This window comes from Anolis sagrei, chromosome 1 (genome assembly GCF_037176765.1).
Source record: "Anolis sagrei isolate rAnoSag1 chromosome 1, rAnoSag1.mat, whole genome shotgun sequence".
NCBI lineage: Eukaryota > Metazoa > Chordata > Lepidosauria > Squamata > Dactyloidae > Anolis > Anolis sagrei.
In genome coordinates, this window is record NC_090021.1 from 189,219,803 (window position 1) to 189,234,059 (window position 14,257).

General features: G+C 39.7%; 1 protein-coding gene across 9 annotated transcripts in view; it reads left to right on the forward strand.

Annotated features, from left to right (window-relative positions):
* The first annotated feature begins 408 nt into the window (after positions 1 to 408).
* CCDC141 (coiled-coil domain containing 141) overlaps positions 409 to 14,257 on the forward strand; it is a 143,065-nt gene continuing 129,216 nt past the window's right edge. For 5 of the 9 annotated variants that reach the window (XM_060779805.2, XM_060779854.2, XM_067471245.1 and 2 more), the window contains exon 1: positions 586 to 713. The gene's annotated coding sequence lies outside the window, so the exon portion shown is untranslated. The other 4 variants (XM_060779814.2, XM_060779838.2, XM_060779823.2 and 1 more) reach the window with 4 other exon arrangements.

Sequence of the window (14,257 nt, forward strand, 5' to 3'; positions counted from 1 at the left end):
CTTTCCTTCTCTCTTTCCTTTATTCTTCCCTTCCTTCCTTCCATCTTTCTCTTTTTCCTTTCTTCTTCCCTCCCTCCCTTCCCTTTTTTCTTTCCTTCCTTCCCTCTCTCCCTCTTTCTCCTTCTCCCTTTTCTTCCTTCCTTCCCTCACTGAGTAGCCAGTCCTTTTAGCAGGAAGTGCTAGCATGTGGCCCCCAAATCAGAAAGTTTGTCCATGCCTGATCTAAACCATATGAATAAAAGTTAGAAAATTGCAGTCTAAATTCAAGTTACATATGAGGAAATATAATAGCTTACCTGCAATATCTCATCCTTTACATATATATAGAGAGAGAGAGCACTTGTAGTTCTGAAACCAATCCACATTTCCCTGACGGCACAAATACCAAATGTCATGAGCTCAACTGTCTTAGCTCCTTGGAGTAGAGACTACAGTCTATGGAAATGTGTGTAAAAATAAGTAATGCACAAAAATAAAAGCAAGACACTGCTATCCTTTTCTATTCTTGGACATGCTGGTGGTTGAGATCCCATGATACTGACCAGATCTTCTTCGGACAGAATCCCTTGAAGGTAAGAAAGCGTTCATTCTGTCTGCAGTGACCTGTCCCAAGTCCATGAGTAAGAAGAGACTCTGCAACATGGATGGGGCAAGGTGGGCAGCAAAAATCCTATGCATGTTTACTCAGAAGAACATCACTCTGGAAGCAGTAAGTGAGTACAGCATTCTGGTCTTAAATAGATTTCTGTGGTATTAAAAGAAAAAAATGTGTAGTGTAGTGCAAAGATATATATATCTTAATGTGTAGAAGAATATGCTCAGTGTCAGCAAGGAAGAAAGCTGTAAAAAAGTGCTGGCAGAAAACTGATCACACGCAGTGGAAAATTTAAAAGTTTACAGATTAGGCGTTCTGTCTTCCAAAAGTCTTTGTTGAGTGACATCTAAGCAGTCTGAGCAAGACTTGTTGTTTCAGTATTGCTTTAAATATAAGAATAAAAAAAGTAGGAAAGAAACTTTCAGTACACTGGGAGCAAAAACAATTCAGGCTTCTTATGCTTTGAATGTCACAGGGTCCCCCTCCCCCACTTTTATACATATTCCCTGTTTTATGACTGCTTCTGAAACAAAAATAGAATGCATATCAAAAAAGTCCAAGATTTCAAAGTGTTGTTTTCTTGCTACTTGGAGCTTATTTTGCACTGCCACTAACTTAGTTTGTTGATTTCACATTCTCTCTCTCTCTCATTCTCTCTTGGCATGAGTTATAAATACTGGGCGAGTGACAGCATATCCCCTATTTCATTCCTGACTTCCCAAGCATGCCTGGATTGTACTTGATCCCCATTCCTTTCTGGACAGACTTGAAAACCTATGTACTTGAAATGTGTATTTCAGAAACATTTTGGTCGATCGTGTTTTCTGAACAATGCGTGCACAGAGATTGGCATTTTGTCCTAGAATTTGTCCTCTTCCACTGCTACTCTTGGTAGCAAATAGGAAATGTTTTAAAAAATGCAAGGCATCCTTTCTTGGAGTGGAAAAAGAAGGCTGAAGTCGCATTCCTATTAGATTTTGAGGCCTCCTATTTCTCACGGTGCGTTTAAAGTGCTGCCAGGTGAAATAAGGAGCAGAGTTGTGGTCCCTTTGATACAAGGGTGTCAAACTCATTTTCACAGAGGGCTACATCAACTTTATGGTTGCCTTCAAAAGGTCGCTTGTAATTCTAAGCTTGTCTAAATGGATTTTTTTTGTCCTGGCTTTGAAAGCCTTGTGAGCAACATAAAATGATGTAGAAGGCTGGATTTGGCCAAAATATTAATTTTGTATTGAAATTATTAAAATTGAGTACCACTCACTCATGTAAGTGAGTGGGTGAATGGATGGATAGGCACACAAGTGGGTGGGTGGATAGGTGGGTCTTTGGGTGGGTGGGTAAATGTGAAGTTCCTAACACATAATAATAATAATAATAATAATAATAATAATGATACCATCTGCCTGCGACAAAGAACTGGTGGGATCACAAGCCAGAAAACGTTACAGAGAATGAACATGTCAAGCTACTCTGGGACTTCCGAATTCAGACAGACAGAATTTTGGAACACAATAAAAAATAAAATATGGATTGTCGATGTTGCAATCCCAGGTGACAGCAGGATTGAAGAGAAACAACTGAAAAAGCTGACACAATATGAGGATTTAAAGATTGAACTGCAAAGACTGTGGCACAAACCAGTCAAGGTGGTCCCAGTGGTGATCGGCACACTGGGTGCAGTGCCTAAAGACCTTGGCATGCAATTAAACACAATCAGTGCTGACAATATCACCATCTGCCAGCTGCAGAAGACCACCTTACTGGGATCTTCACGTATTATTCGCCGATACATCACACAGCCCTAGACACTTGGGAAGTGTCCAACGTGTGATCCAATACAACAGCCAGCAGAGTAATCTTAACTGCTGTGGACTCATCTTGTTGTGTTTCAAATAATAATAATAATAACTTTATTTTTATACCCCGCCAACCATCTCCCCAAGGGGATTCAGGGTGACTTACAAGGGACAAGCCCAAAAAATTACAGATAAAAACACAAGCAATTAAAAACATCAGATAAAATATAAAAACAATCAGAATCGTAAACATCAAAACACATGTTGCACTAGCATCACTGCACCTGCACCTCACAATGTATATTTTGCACAGTCCAACCACCTGCCAAAAAGCAGGAAAAATGCATTCAAAGCACCCCTGACAGATGGCTACCCAGCCTCTGTTTAAAAGCCTCCAAAGAAGGAACCTCCACCACACTCCAGGACAAAGAGTTCCACTGCTGAACAGCTCTCACAGTTAAGAAGTTCTTTCTAATGTTCATGTGGAATCTCCTTTCCTGTCGTTGGAAGTCATTGTTCTGTTTTAGTCATCAGGGCTGCAGAAAACAAGCTTGCTCCCTCTTCCCTATGACTTCATCTCACATATTTATACATAGTCATCATGGCTCCTCTCAGCCTTCTCTTCTGCAGCTCTTTAAGCCGCTCCTCATAGGGCTTTTTCTTACACAATAGAAACTTCTGCAGCTCTTTAAGCCGCTCCAGACCCTTGATCACTTTAGTTGCCCTCCTCTGGACACATTACAGTTTGTCAACATTTCCCTTAAATTGTGGTGCCCAGAACTGGAGACAGTGTGATTCCAGGTGTGGTCTGACCAAGGCAGAATAGAGGAATAGCAGGACTTCCCCGGATGTAAGCACTATACTCCTATTTATGCAGGCCAAAATCCCATTGGCTTTTTAAGCTGCCACATGACATTGTTGGCTCTTATGTATAATGACTTCTTCCTGTACGTTGCATTGAGGTGTTTTTCTTACACAATAGAAACTTCCAGATATATTAGTATTGTAGTTCAATCCATTAAGTCTGGTGTAATGGAAGGTTTGGGTGCCATTTCATATAAACATTTGGCAAATCATAATTTTTGAGCAATATCAATTTCTGAGAAAAGGTCAGATTACACTATGTAATTTGTTTTTAAAATGTTCCTGGTTTGAAGGTGTTATTTCTTGTATAATTGTGTGGTACTTACTTGAAAAGTAGTTGTTATACTCCAGAAACTTAGTTTTTGTGGTTGCCACAAATTATGTTGAATTGGTTGAGACTCATATCAGATAGCCATTGAAAAACGTAGCAAAATATGCTGCAGGATGTCTAGCAAAAACAAAAAAAAATAGTTTTTTTCCCCCCGATTTGATGTTTATAACCCAGGAATAAAACTCATGTTACATCATGTTATCTATTTAGGAGTGGCACAGAAAAAACAGATATTTTTATCCATCATAAATTTGACCTTTGATATGAAATTTATTTTCTTGTTTGCAGGTACCACAAATGATAAATGAATTGTTTTTAGTCAAACCAAAATTTGAGAAGTTACTTTTCAAAAAGAATCCAAAAGAAATACTGAGTGCATTACTTTAGTTATTTGGGAAATTGCTTCAGAGACTTAACTATCAGACAAAAGCACAAAAACGATTTTTTAGGAAAGTAGTTCTTTATACGCGCATCCTGGTGGCGCAGCAGGTTAAACCGCTGAGATGCTGAACTTGCTGGCAGAAAGGTTAGAGGTTCGAATCCAGGGAACAGGGTGAGCTCCTGCTGTTAGCCCAGCTTTTGCCAACCTTGCGGTTCGAAAACATGCACATGTGAGTAGATCAAGGAAGGTAACGGTGCTCCATGCAGTCATGCTGGCCACATGACCTAGGATGTGTCTACGGACGACTCTGGCTCTTTGGCTTAGAAATGGAGATGAGTACCACCACCCCGGAGACAGACACGACTAGACTTCATATCAAGGGGAAAACTTTACCCTTTTTAGTTCTTTATACACTTGGAAATGGATTGGGAAACATGTACACTCTATTTTGTTGTGTAAGAACAAGACAAAACTTTTATCAGTTACATTATAGATGGCAACTGTCTCTAGGACATTTGAGAAAAATCCATCCATAGGTTACAGGTTGTTGCTGGGTATGCTGAGTAGTATATACTGACATTTATCACATATTTTGGTTGTGTATATTGGTAAGGAAATGTATGCTTTCTCCTTTGGCAGAAACTGAAAATATGACAGGTAATCATTTGTCACTGCATCCATTTACATAATTAATGTAAAAGAAATAATAGAATCAGAAAATGGGGAATTAGCAATACATTTGCTAATAGCGACAAAAAAATATGGGGAGAAATAATACAATGAAATGTAGAGCTGATGGATTTCATTGTCGGTGTTGTGTGACTTAAAGTAGTTTCTGATTTATGGCAATCCTAACACTGGATTTTCTTTCAAGCTTTGTTCAGATGGGATTTGCATTTGCCTTCCTCTGGGGCCGAAAGAGTGTAACCTGCCCAAGCTCCCCAAGTGGGTTTCCATGGCTGAGCAGAGATTCAAACCCTTGTTGTTATCTGAAACTTAAACCACCCCACAACGCCATACTAGCTTTCAGTTGCATTTAATTGAAATCCACAAATATAGGCAAGAAGAATTTTTTGCATAGCAATATTTACCGTATATACTCGAGTATAAGCCAACGCGAATATAAGCCAAGGCACCTAATTTTACCACAAAAAATTGGGAAAACGTATTGACTTGAGTATAAGCCGAGGGTGAGAAATACAGCAGCTACTGGTAAATTTCAAAATAAAAATAGATACCAATAAATTACATTACTTGAAGCATCAGTAGGTTAAAAGTTTTTGAATCTATATAAATAAACATGTAATGTTCGTTCGTGGGATTAACATAACTCAAAAACCACTAGATGAATTGACACCAAATTTGGACACAATACACATATCAGGCCAATGAGTGACCATCGTTCATAAAAACACAGAAAAACACCGTGGAAGAGACTTAAAAAGCCAAAATATTAAAAAATACATTACAAGAAACGCACAAAACCACATATATACACAAACATATCTATACATATACACAAATATAATAATAATAATAATAATAATAATAATAATAATAATCTTTATTTATACCCTGCCACCATCTCCCCAAAGGGGTCTCGGGGCAGCTAACATGAGATCAAGCCCAAAGTACAATACAGCAAAATAAAATACAGAATGCAGACAACAAAAAATTACATCAGGATGAAATACATACAGTAGCAAAATAAAATAAATAAGGCAAGTTAACACATTATAAAACACACATATACACATATATACACACACAAAACAATATACAGAGACTGGGCCACAGCAAAGCATGGCAGGGGGCGGCTAGTATTTACATAAATTTGTAAATGTGCTTATATATCCTTCCAATAATAATAGGGTAAAAGAATAAATGTAATAATAACTGAGTAAAATAATGTAAATGTAATAATAATAATAAGAGTAAAATAATAAATAAATTTGATTCAAGTATAAACTGAGGGGGGGGGGGGGCTTTTTCAGCCTAAAAAAGGGTTGAAAAACTAGGCTTATACTCATGCTATTTTATATGGTTTTTAATTGTTTGCTATTGAAATTTGTTGTTGTTCATTCGTTCAGTCGTCTCCGACTCTTCGTGACCTCATGGACCAGTCCACGCCAGAGCTCCCTGTCGGCCATCACCACCCCCAGCTCCTTCAAGGTCAGTCCAGTCACCTCAGATATGCAGATGACACCACTCTGATGGCCGAAAGCGAGGAGGAGCTGAGGAGCCTTCTAATCAAGGTGAAAGAAGAAAACGCAAAAGCTGGGTTGCAGCTAAACATCAAAAAAACCAAGATTATGGCAACAAGAATGATTGACAACTGGGAAATAGAGGGAGAAAATGTGGAGGCCGTGACAGACTTTGTATTTCTAGGTGCAAAGATTACTGCAGATGCAGACTGTGGCCAGGAAATCAGAAGACGCTTACTTCTTGGGAGGAGAGCAATGTCCAGTCTCGATAAAATAGTAAAGAGTAGAGACATCAGACTGGCAACAAAGATCCGCCTAGTCAAACCCATGGTATTCCCTGTAGTAACCTACGGATGTGAGAGCTGGACCTTAGGGAAGGCTGAGCGAAGGAAGATCGATGCTTTTGAGCTGTGGTGCTGGAGGAAAGTGCTGAGAGTGCCTTGGACTGCGAGAAGAGCCAACCAGTCCATCCTCCAGGAAATAAAGCCCGACTGCTCACTGGAGGGAAGGATACTAGAGACAAAGTTGAAGTACTTTGGCCACATCATGAGGAGACAGCAAAGCCTGGAGAAGACAATTATGCTGGGGAAAGTGGAAGGCAAAAGGAAGAGGGGTCGACCAAGGGCAAGATGGATGGATGGCATCTTGAAGTGACTGGACTGACCTTGCTATTGAAATAAGAAATCAAAATTGATTCAGTCAATTTAAGTTTGGAAATACTGATTGAGGTTGGTTTATTACATTTGTATAGCAATGATATTATCAATTTTTAAGCAAGCAATTTCAAATATTACTGAATGCGACTTTCACCTGTGTGTGAGCATACAATTTCTTCTTTCTGCACACCTCTGTCAAACATGAAAAAGAGTTCTGGAAGCAGATAATCAACAGTCTGGTGAGAATTGCATTGTATTTTATTGCCAAAAGCTGAAGTGAATATGGGTATCAGAACAGTTTTCTATTGCCAGGACATGTGAACTAATTTACTTGCTATTTACACATTTCTCCATCCTGAAGCATCATACATTTATTTCATTCTTCCATCCCATACCATTATCTAACTTCATTGTCACCCCAATTATCCAAGTTGGAGGGATCTCAACTAAGAGTGGCCAGAATCATTAATAGGCTCGAGTAGTTTAAATTTTGAGTAAGTAAACAAAATATTTCTGGCCTGACTCAGAAGTTAATATATAGCCTGTAGTGGAGAGATAAGGAAGCAAGTATTTCAAGGGTATAAACACTCAATATGGAGAGGAGCCATACAAGAAGGTATAAGAAGCATAAATGTGTACAGTCCACTTGTGAAAGAAGAAATGTAAACTATATTTCTTGAAAAAATATGACCATTGAAAGGTGAGTAGAGGGAAGGGATCTGGAAAGTTACTGTAGGAACTGAAGACTATACTATGAACCAGCATGTTGCAATTGTTTGAGAGTTGGACTCGGATTCCGGGAGACCATGATTCAAATCCCAGCACAGGTTCTAAGATCCAGTGGGGAGGCCCTCCTCTCGCTTCAACCACCATCTCAAGCACGGCTGGTGAGGATGAAGGAAAGGGCCTTCTTGGTAGTGGCCCCCAACTCTGCAACACCCTCCCTAGAGAAATTAGGCAAACCCTCACATTGTCCTCCTTCTGCAGGGATCTGAAAACCTGGATGTTCCAGCAAGCATTTGAGAATGACTAGTCCCTAGTTTATAAATGCCCAGTCCCTAAGTCGCCACACATTACTCTGTTCTCTGCACTTCACCCAGTTCCCTGGCCCTATGGTACACTGTTTTGCACATGCCTGGCCCTTTTACAGCCTGGTCACACCCATTTTAGTAATTCTGGTCATTGGTTTTTGTAAAGCATTGTCTGATGGACTTCAATGCCACTCTTGTTTAATTGTTGTATTTTACAATGCTTTTATTTTAATTGTGGGTTTGTTTGTTTTTTTGGTTTAATGGATTGTTTTGTTTTTATGACTTGTGGACATTCTTTCCCACATGTAAGTTTCCCTGAGTCCCTTTGGGGAGATGGTGGCAGGATATAACAATAAAGTTGTTGTTGTTGTTGTTGTTGTTGTTATTATTATTATTCTAAAACAAAACTATAATATGTCATAGCAAATGAGATCTATATGCTGGATTTCATATCACAAAATCACAAGTTGAACACTTCCCAAGCGTCTAGGACTGTGCGATGTATTTTCGAGTGATGTGCGCAGATCCAAGTAAGGTGGCCTTTTGCAATTGACAGATCATGATTTTGTCGATATTTATTGTTTTCAAATGCCGGTTGAGATCTTTTGGCACAGCACCCAGTGTGCCGATGACCACTGGGACCACCTGTACTGGTTTATGCCAGAGCCCTTGCAGTTGGATTTTGAGGTCTTGATAGCGGCTGAGTTTTTCCTGTTGTTTTTCCTCAAGGCGACTGTCACCTGGTATGGCGACATCAATAAGCCAAACTTTTTTCTTTTCCACAATTGTGATGTCTGGTGTATTGTGTTCCAAAACTTTGTCAGTCTGAATTCAAAAGTCCCACAGTATTTTTGCGTGTTCATTTTCTACTACCTTGGCAGGTTTATGATTCCACCAGTTCTTTACTACTGGTAGGGGGTACTTGTGACATAAGTTCCAATGAATCATTTGGGCCACAGAGTTGTGTCTTTGTTTGTAGATTATTATTATTATTATTATTATTATTATTATTATTATTATTACCTGCTTGGTCATGGAAATGCATTGGATGATCTTGGGCAAATCACATTCTCTCAGCCTCAGAAGAAGGCAAGGGCAAACCAACTTTGAACAAATTGTGCCAGGTGAACCCTGAGTCACCAGAACTCAGGAATGACTTGAAAGCACACACAAAAAAGGACTACCCTACAGAAAGCAATGCATTTGACAAAGGTTTGGCAGAATTGAGAAAGGCTTTGAGTACAAAACGCTTTGTGTTAATTGAATCAAATAACGAGGAACCCACATTTTGCTTTCCACACATACACACATTACAAAGTAATATTTTTGTGACAAGCAGCTGCTAAACAGATTCCATACTATTATATCAGTGCCATGAATTTCATGTGCTTAAAACAACCAAAAGTGTCAAAATCTGTACAAATAGTAATGACTGGAGGGGGGTGGGGAGGAGTAAGTCTTAGTTTGAATAACTCATATGCCTTTTTATTGTTGTTGAAAATCTGACTGATTGTAGCAAGGCTGTTTTATTCAGAATCATTAAGGTATCACACACAAGAATAGGCTTCAGTAGAATGTGTGCCGTTTATTGATGCAAATTGTTGAGAAAAGCATGAAGTGGCAAAAATTGAATGTGTGTTTAATGTTCCCTGTTAATATAATCAAAATAATTACACTGGAAATATTTTTTTTTCAAAATCTAGTAAACATTTTAGGAAATATATTTTTTCTTGGTTTCTCTGAGAGACTGCATTGTGTTTGAGAATATAACGCTGATGTGTTAGGATGTTCATAAACATTTCAACCTCTGGGGTAATGAATGTGAAGAGAAATGTCATTATAAAGTACTTCCATGAGACAAAGAAAATTTGCCAATTGGATACCAAGGTTAGCATTGAAAGAATACCCAGAAAATTGAGTAATAAAGGGGAATGAAGGGGAGAAACAGGGTTGAACTAAGCAAACGATGTAGGCGGCATTTGAGATAGAAGTAAGGGAAGAAAAAAGAGAAGGTGGCTGGAAGAAAAAGTGCCTAAGAGGGAACAAAACTGATGTAAAAATGACCCAGGAAATATGATGCAAGCACTTCACATAGTTGAGATGTCTTATGTTGTTCTGGTAAGTGATTTTAATGTTTGTATGTATTTATGGTTTTATGTCCCGGCATTGAATGTTTGCTGTTGTGTATATATGTTGTACTCCGCCCTGAGACCTGATGGTTTCAACAAATCTTTGAGAGTGACCAGTGCTAGCCCAGCCCAGACATTGTCGGATATGGCCTTGCATCTCCTATCTATTACCCTGGTCATTCTGGAAATTAGCAGCCACAGGCCCGTTCCCGCTATTTTTGTTAGCCTATGACAGTATTGTACCCAAATTCCAGGACCATCTTATTTTGATTTTGTACCAGTCATGGCCCGGCCTTTTTAATTGTTCTGACCCATTCCTTCCCATGCCCTAACAAATAAAAGGTATAGAGAACTGGCAGGATTTCTTTTTTATATGTGTGTTATTGGGATAATTTTATGCTTATGTTGTTTTTACTGTTATTTTTGCTTTTGTTGTGACTCTGTATGTGCAAGAAGCACTGCCTGAACATCAAACAAAAAGTGGGTGCTAGAAACAATATCATATGAAAGCTGACTGGCACAACCTGGGGGTCACAACCAGATACAGTGAAGACATCTGCCCTTACGCTATGCTACTCTGCTGCTGAGTACGCATGCCCAGTGTGGAACACATCTCACCACACTAAAACAGTGGATGTGGCTCTTAATGAGACATGCCGCATTATCACAGGGTGTCTGCACCCTACACCACTGGAGAAATTACACTGCTTAGCTGGTATTGCACCACCTGACATCCGCCGGGAAGTTGAAGCCAATAGTGAAAAGACCAAGGCAGAGACATCTCCAGCTCATCCTTTGTTTGGGTATCAGCCAGCACGTCAATGACTTAAATCAAGAAATAGTTTTCTTAGATCTACAGAGACACTCGCTGGAACACCTCAGCAAGCGAGAGTTCAAAAGTGGCAGGCTCAAACCCAGCACCTCAATCCGTGGGTGATACCAGATGAGAGACTCCCCCCTGGGCACACAGAAGACTGGACGACTTGGAAGGCGCTGAACAGACTGCGCTCTGGCACCACGAGATGCAGAGCCAATCTTAAGAAATGGGGCTACAATGTAATACAATGTTCTGGTTGCGGATGACACGATAAATAAATATGTGCTGGTGTTGATACTTGGAAACCTCCCTGAGTCCCTTCGGAGAGATAGAGCGGTATATAAATCAATTATTTATTATTTATTATTATTATATTTTAGCTAAGTGCCACTTCCTGCTGTCTCCCCAATAGGACATAGCCTTAATAAATAAGACTCATGCAAGCAAAATGACTTATGGGTTTCTTCATACCCCCTCTGCACTCTACAGGAACGATGGCACTACAAAGCTGTCTTGAAACAAAATGTATTTATTATTTATTTACAGTATTTTTATTTCGCCCTTCTCACCCCACAGGGGACTCAGGGCGGATTACAACGTACATAACATGGCAAACATTCAATGCCATAGACACACAACATATATAGACGGACACACAGAGGCCATTTAACATTCCAGCTTCATGAGGGTATTCTGGCCACCAGTGGTGCTGTCACTTCACTGTCTATTAGTGACACTGATGGAGTACTTCCTCATTCTTTGCATGCTTTCTGGAGGTTTTTATGGTATCGTAAATTAGTTAAATTAGCCTCCCCATATAAGCGGTACCTACATTTTCTACTTGACAGATGCAACTGTCTTTCGGGCTGCAAAGGTCGACAGCAAGCTACACAATGATCGGAATCTCACTCCAACCTGGGCTGGCTTTGAATTCATAACCTTTTGGTCAGTAGTGATCTAATGCAGCTGACTCCCAGCCAGCTGTGCCACAAGTATTGTGCATGCAGAAGAAATTCTAAACAATATTCTAAGAAAATTGCCTTTTTCTCCCTAAGATGGAAGCTTCAAAAACAGGGTGTACCTTAAATTACATGGCACCTTAGTTTTGGTGAAATACAGTATATGCAAATATTCCAAAATCCCCACGTCTCAAAATCCAAAATACTGAATACTTCTAGTCCCAAACATTTTGCAAAGGTATACTCAAACAATAGTTGCTTTCTGGAAAGGGTGAACTAGTCTCTCCTAGATATTGGCAAACTTGCTGAATGGGCAAAAGTGCAGAACTTCATGTTCAATATTCACAGAGGTATTTCTCTATGGCATGAACTTTGAATAAGCTGTGCTTAAATACCTCTCTCCAGTCTCCAGCTATAAACAATAAGTATAAACCAAGCCATCTTCTGCACAACCTTGCTTCATACCCAGATTTGCCTATTTCCCCTTCCTCCCCTATTTGACCGCAACTGCACAGTCTGAGTGCTCTCGTGAGACCTTCCTCAGTTTAGCCATAGCTTGACTGCAGAGAAAGGACATTATTGCAAGAAGAAGAGTGATGGAATAACAATGTTATTTAATTCATTGATCGGTTTTTCCTGTCAATGAAAAGGGATGATCTTTGCAAGTACAATGCGACTACACTGTGCAGTAAGCTCCATCCAAAGACACTTTTATCCTGCCATAATTAGTTGTGTGATAAAGTCCTATACAGTGTGAATTTCCTTCTCCTCCTAGTTCACTGATTACTTGAGTCAAAGTGAAATGGAGATCATATTTAATTATAGAAGCATTTCAGGGATCAGATTAGAGGAACAGCACTGGAGCTACAAATAGGCCGTGGGACTTAACCCTTTGCATCAAGCTTCTGAGTCAGAGAAATGAGCATGTTGTTTTGTCTGCCTTGTCATGTAGACTCCGTTTTTGACATCTAGTTGCCTATGATCAATTTTTTTCCCCTCACAGAGGATGTGATAAGCACTACCAAACAGCACCTCAGTGCCCTCCCCAGGAGTTTAGGATTCCTTCTCTAATCGGCTTTTCGACATGGCTTTTTCTACATAGTTCATTTTGGCACAGGCTCATGAGTTCATTTGTTGTGAGTGCGGGGCTTTCACGGGGCAGCAACCACATCAATAATTGGAAAAATGCAAACTGTTGAAGCCAATTCAGTCCACAGTGAGACTCAGCATTGGCACAACTACTAAAATCCCCTTTAGCTCTTTTTTGTTGTTGTAAAAAATTGCATAAATAGCTGTCAAATGCCTCATGTTCCCTTCAGTAATTTTGCTATCACATTTTCCAGCAGCCTGAGCAATTCCTACAAAGGCTGCTTCTTTCAAAGCAGATGTATTTAATTCTGCCATGTTTTTAGCAATTCCACCATCCATTATGCAGCAAACTGTTTATGATTAAAAAGTAGTAGTATTACTTTAACTTTTGTGTACTCTGTGTTCCCCTTTATATCTCAGTTCAAAATATTTCACCAAGCTCCATGGTGATAGATGGAATCATTTTAAACAGAGTTTTCAGTGTTATAAATGTGCGTTTGTTTAAGCCACCTTGGGGCTTGATCCATGAAACAGAGGTGCAGATTTACTTAGTAGTAAATCCCATGAACTCAGTCGAATTTACTTCTAAGTAAATATCCCCAATACGATGTAAGTAAAATAGATAATTATTTTGGGTTGCTGTGAGTTTTTTGGCCCGTATGGCCATGTTCCAGTGGCATTCTCTAACAATTTGCCTGTATCTGTGGCTGGCATCTTCAGAGGTTCTGTTGGCAGTGAGGCGAGTGGAGTGTGGAGTGGATTTTATATACCTGTGGAATGTCCAGGGTGGGAGAAAGAACTCTTGCCTGTTTAATGCAAGTGTGAGTGTTGCAATGGCAAGCTTAAATGAACAACTGAGTAGTCATGAAGCTGCAAAGTCAATCAGTGAGGTGTGATCTGGCACCACGAGATGCAGAGCCAATCTTAAGAAATGGGGCTACAAAGTGGAATCCACGACATGCGAGTGTGGAGAAAAGCAAACCACAGACCACCTGCTGCAATGAACCTGAGCCCCACCACATGCACAATGGAGGACCTTCTTGCAGTAACACCAGAGGCACTCCAAGTGGCCAGATACTGGTCAAAGGACATTTAATCAACTACCAAGCTTGCAAAATTTGTGTTTTGTCTGTCTATTTGTTTGTTTTTTTGTCTGGTTGCTGCTGACACGATAAATAAAATAAATAAGTGGTTTCCTTGATGTAAGAACATGTTTCCCCTAGGCAGATCTTTGTCTTTACTCTCATGGCTTGGTTTTGGTGGTTTAGTTCACCTTGGAGGAGGTGGGGTTCACAGATCCTGTTTACATAGTCTACCGGGGCTTTAATTGAGCTTTTCCTTCATTTTCTTTTTCCATGGTAAATTGGATATTTGGGTGGGTGTTGTTGGTGTGATCCAGGAACT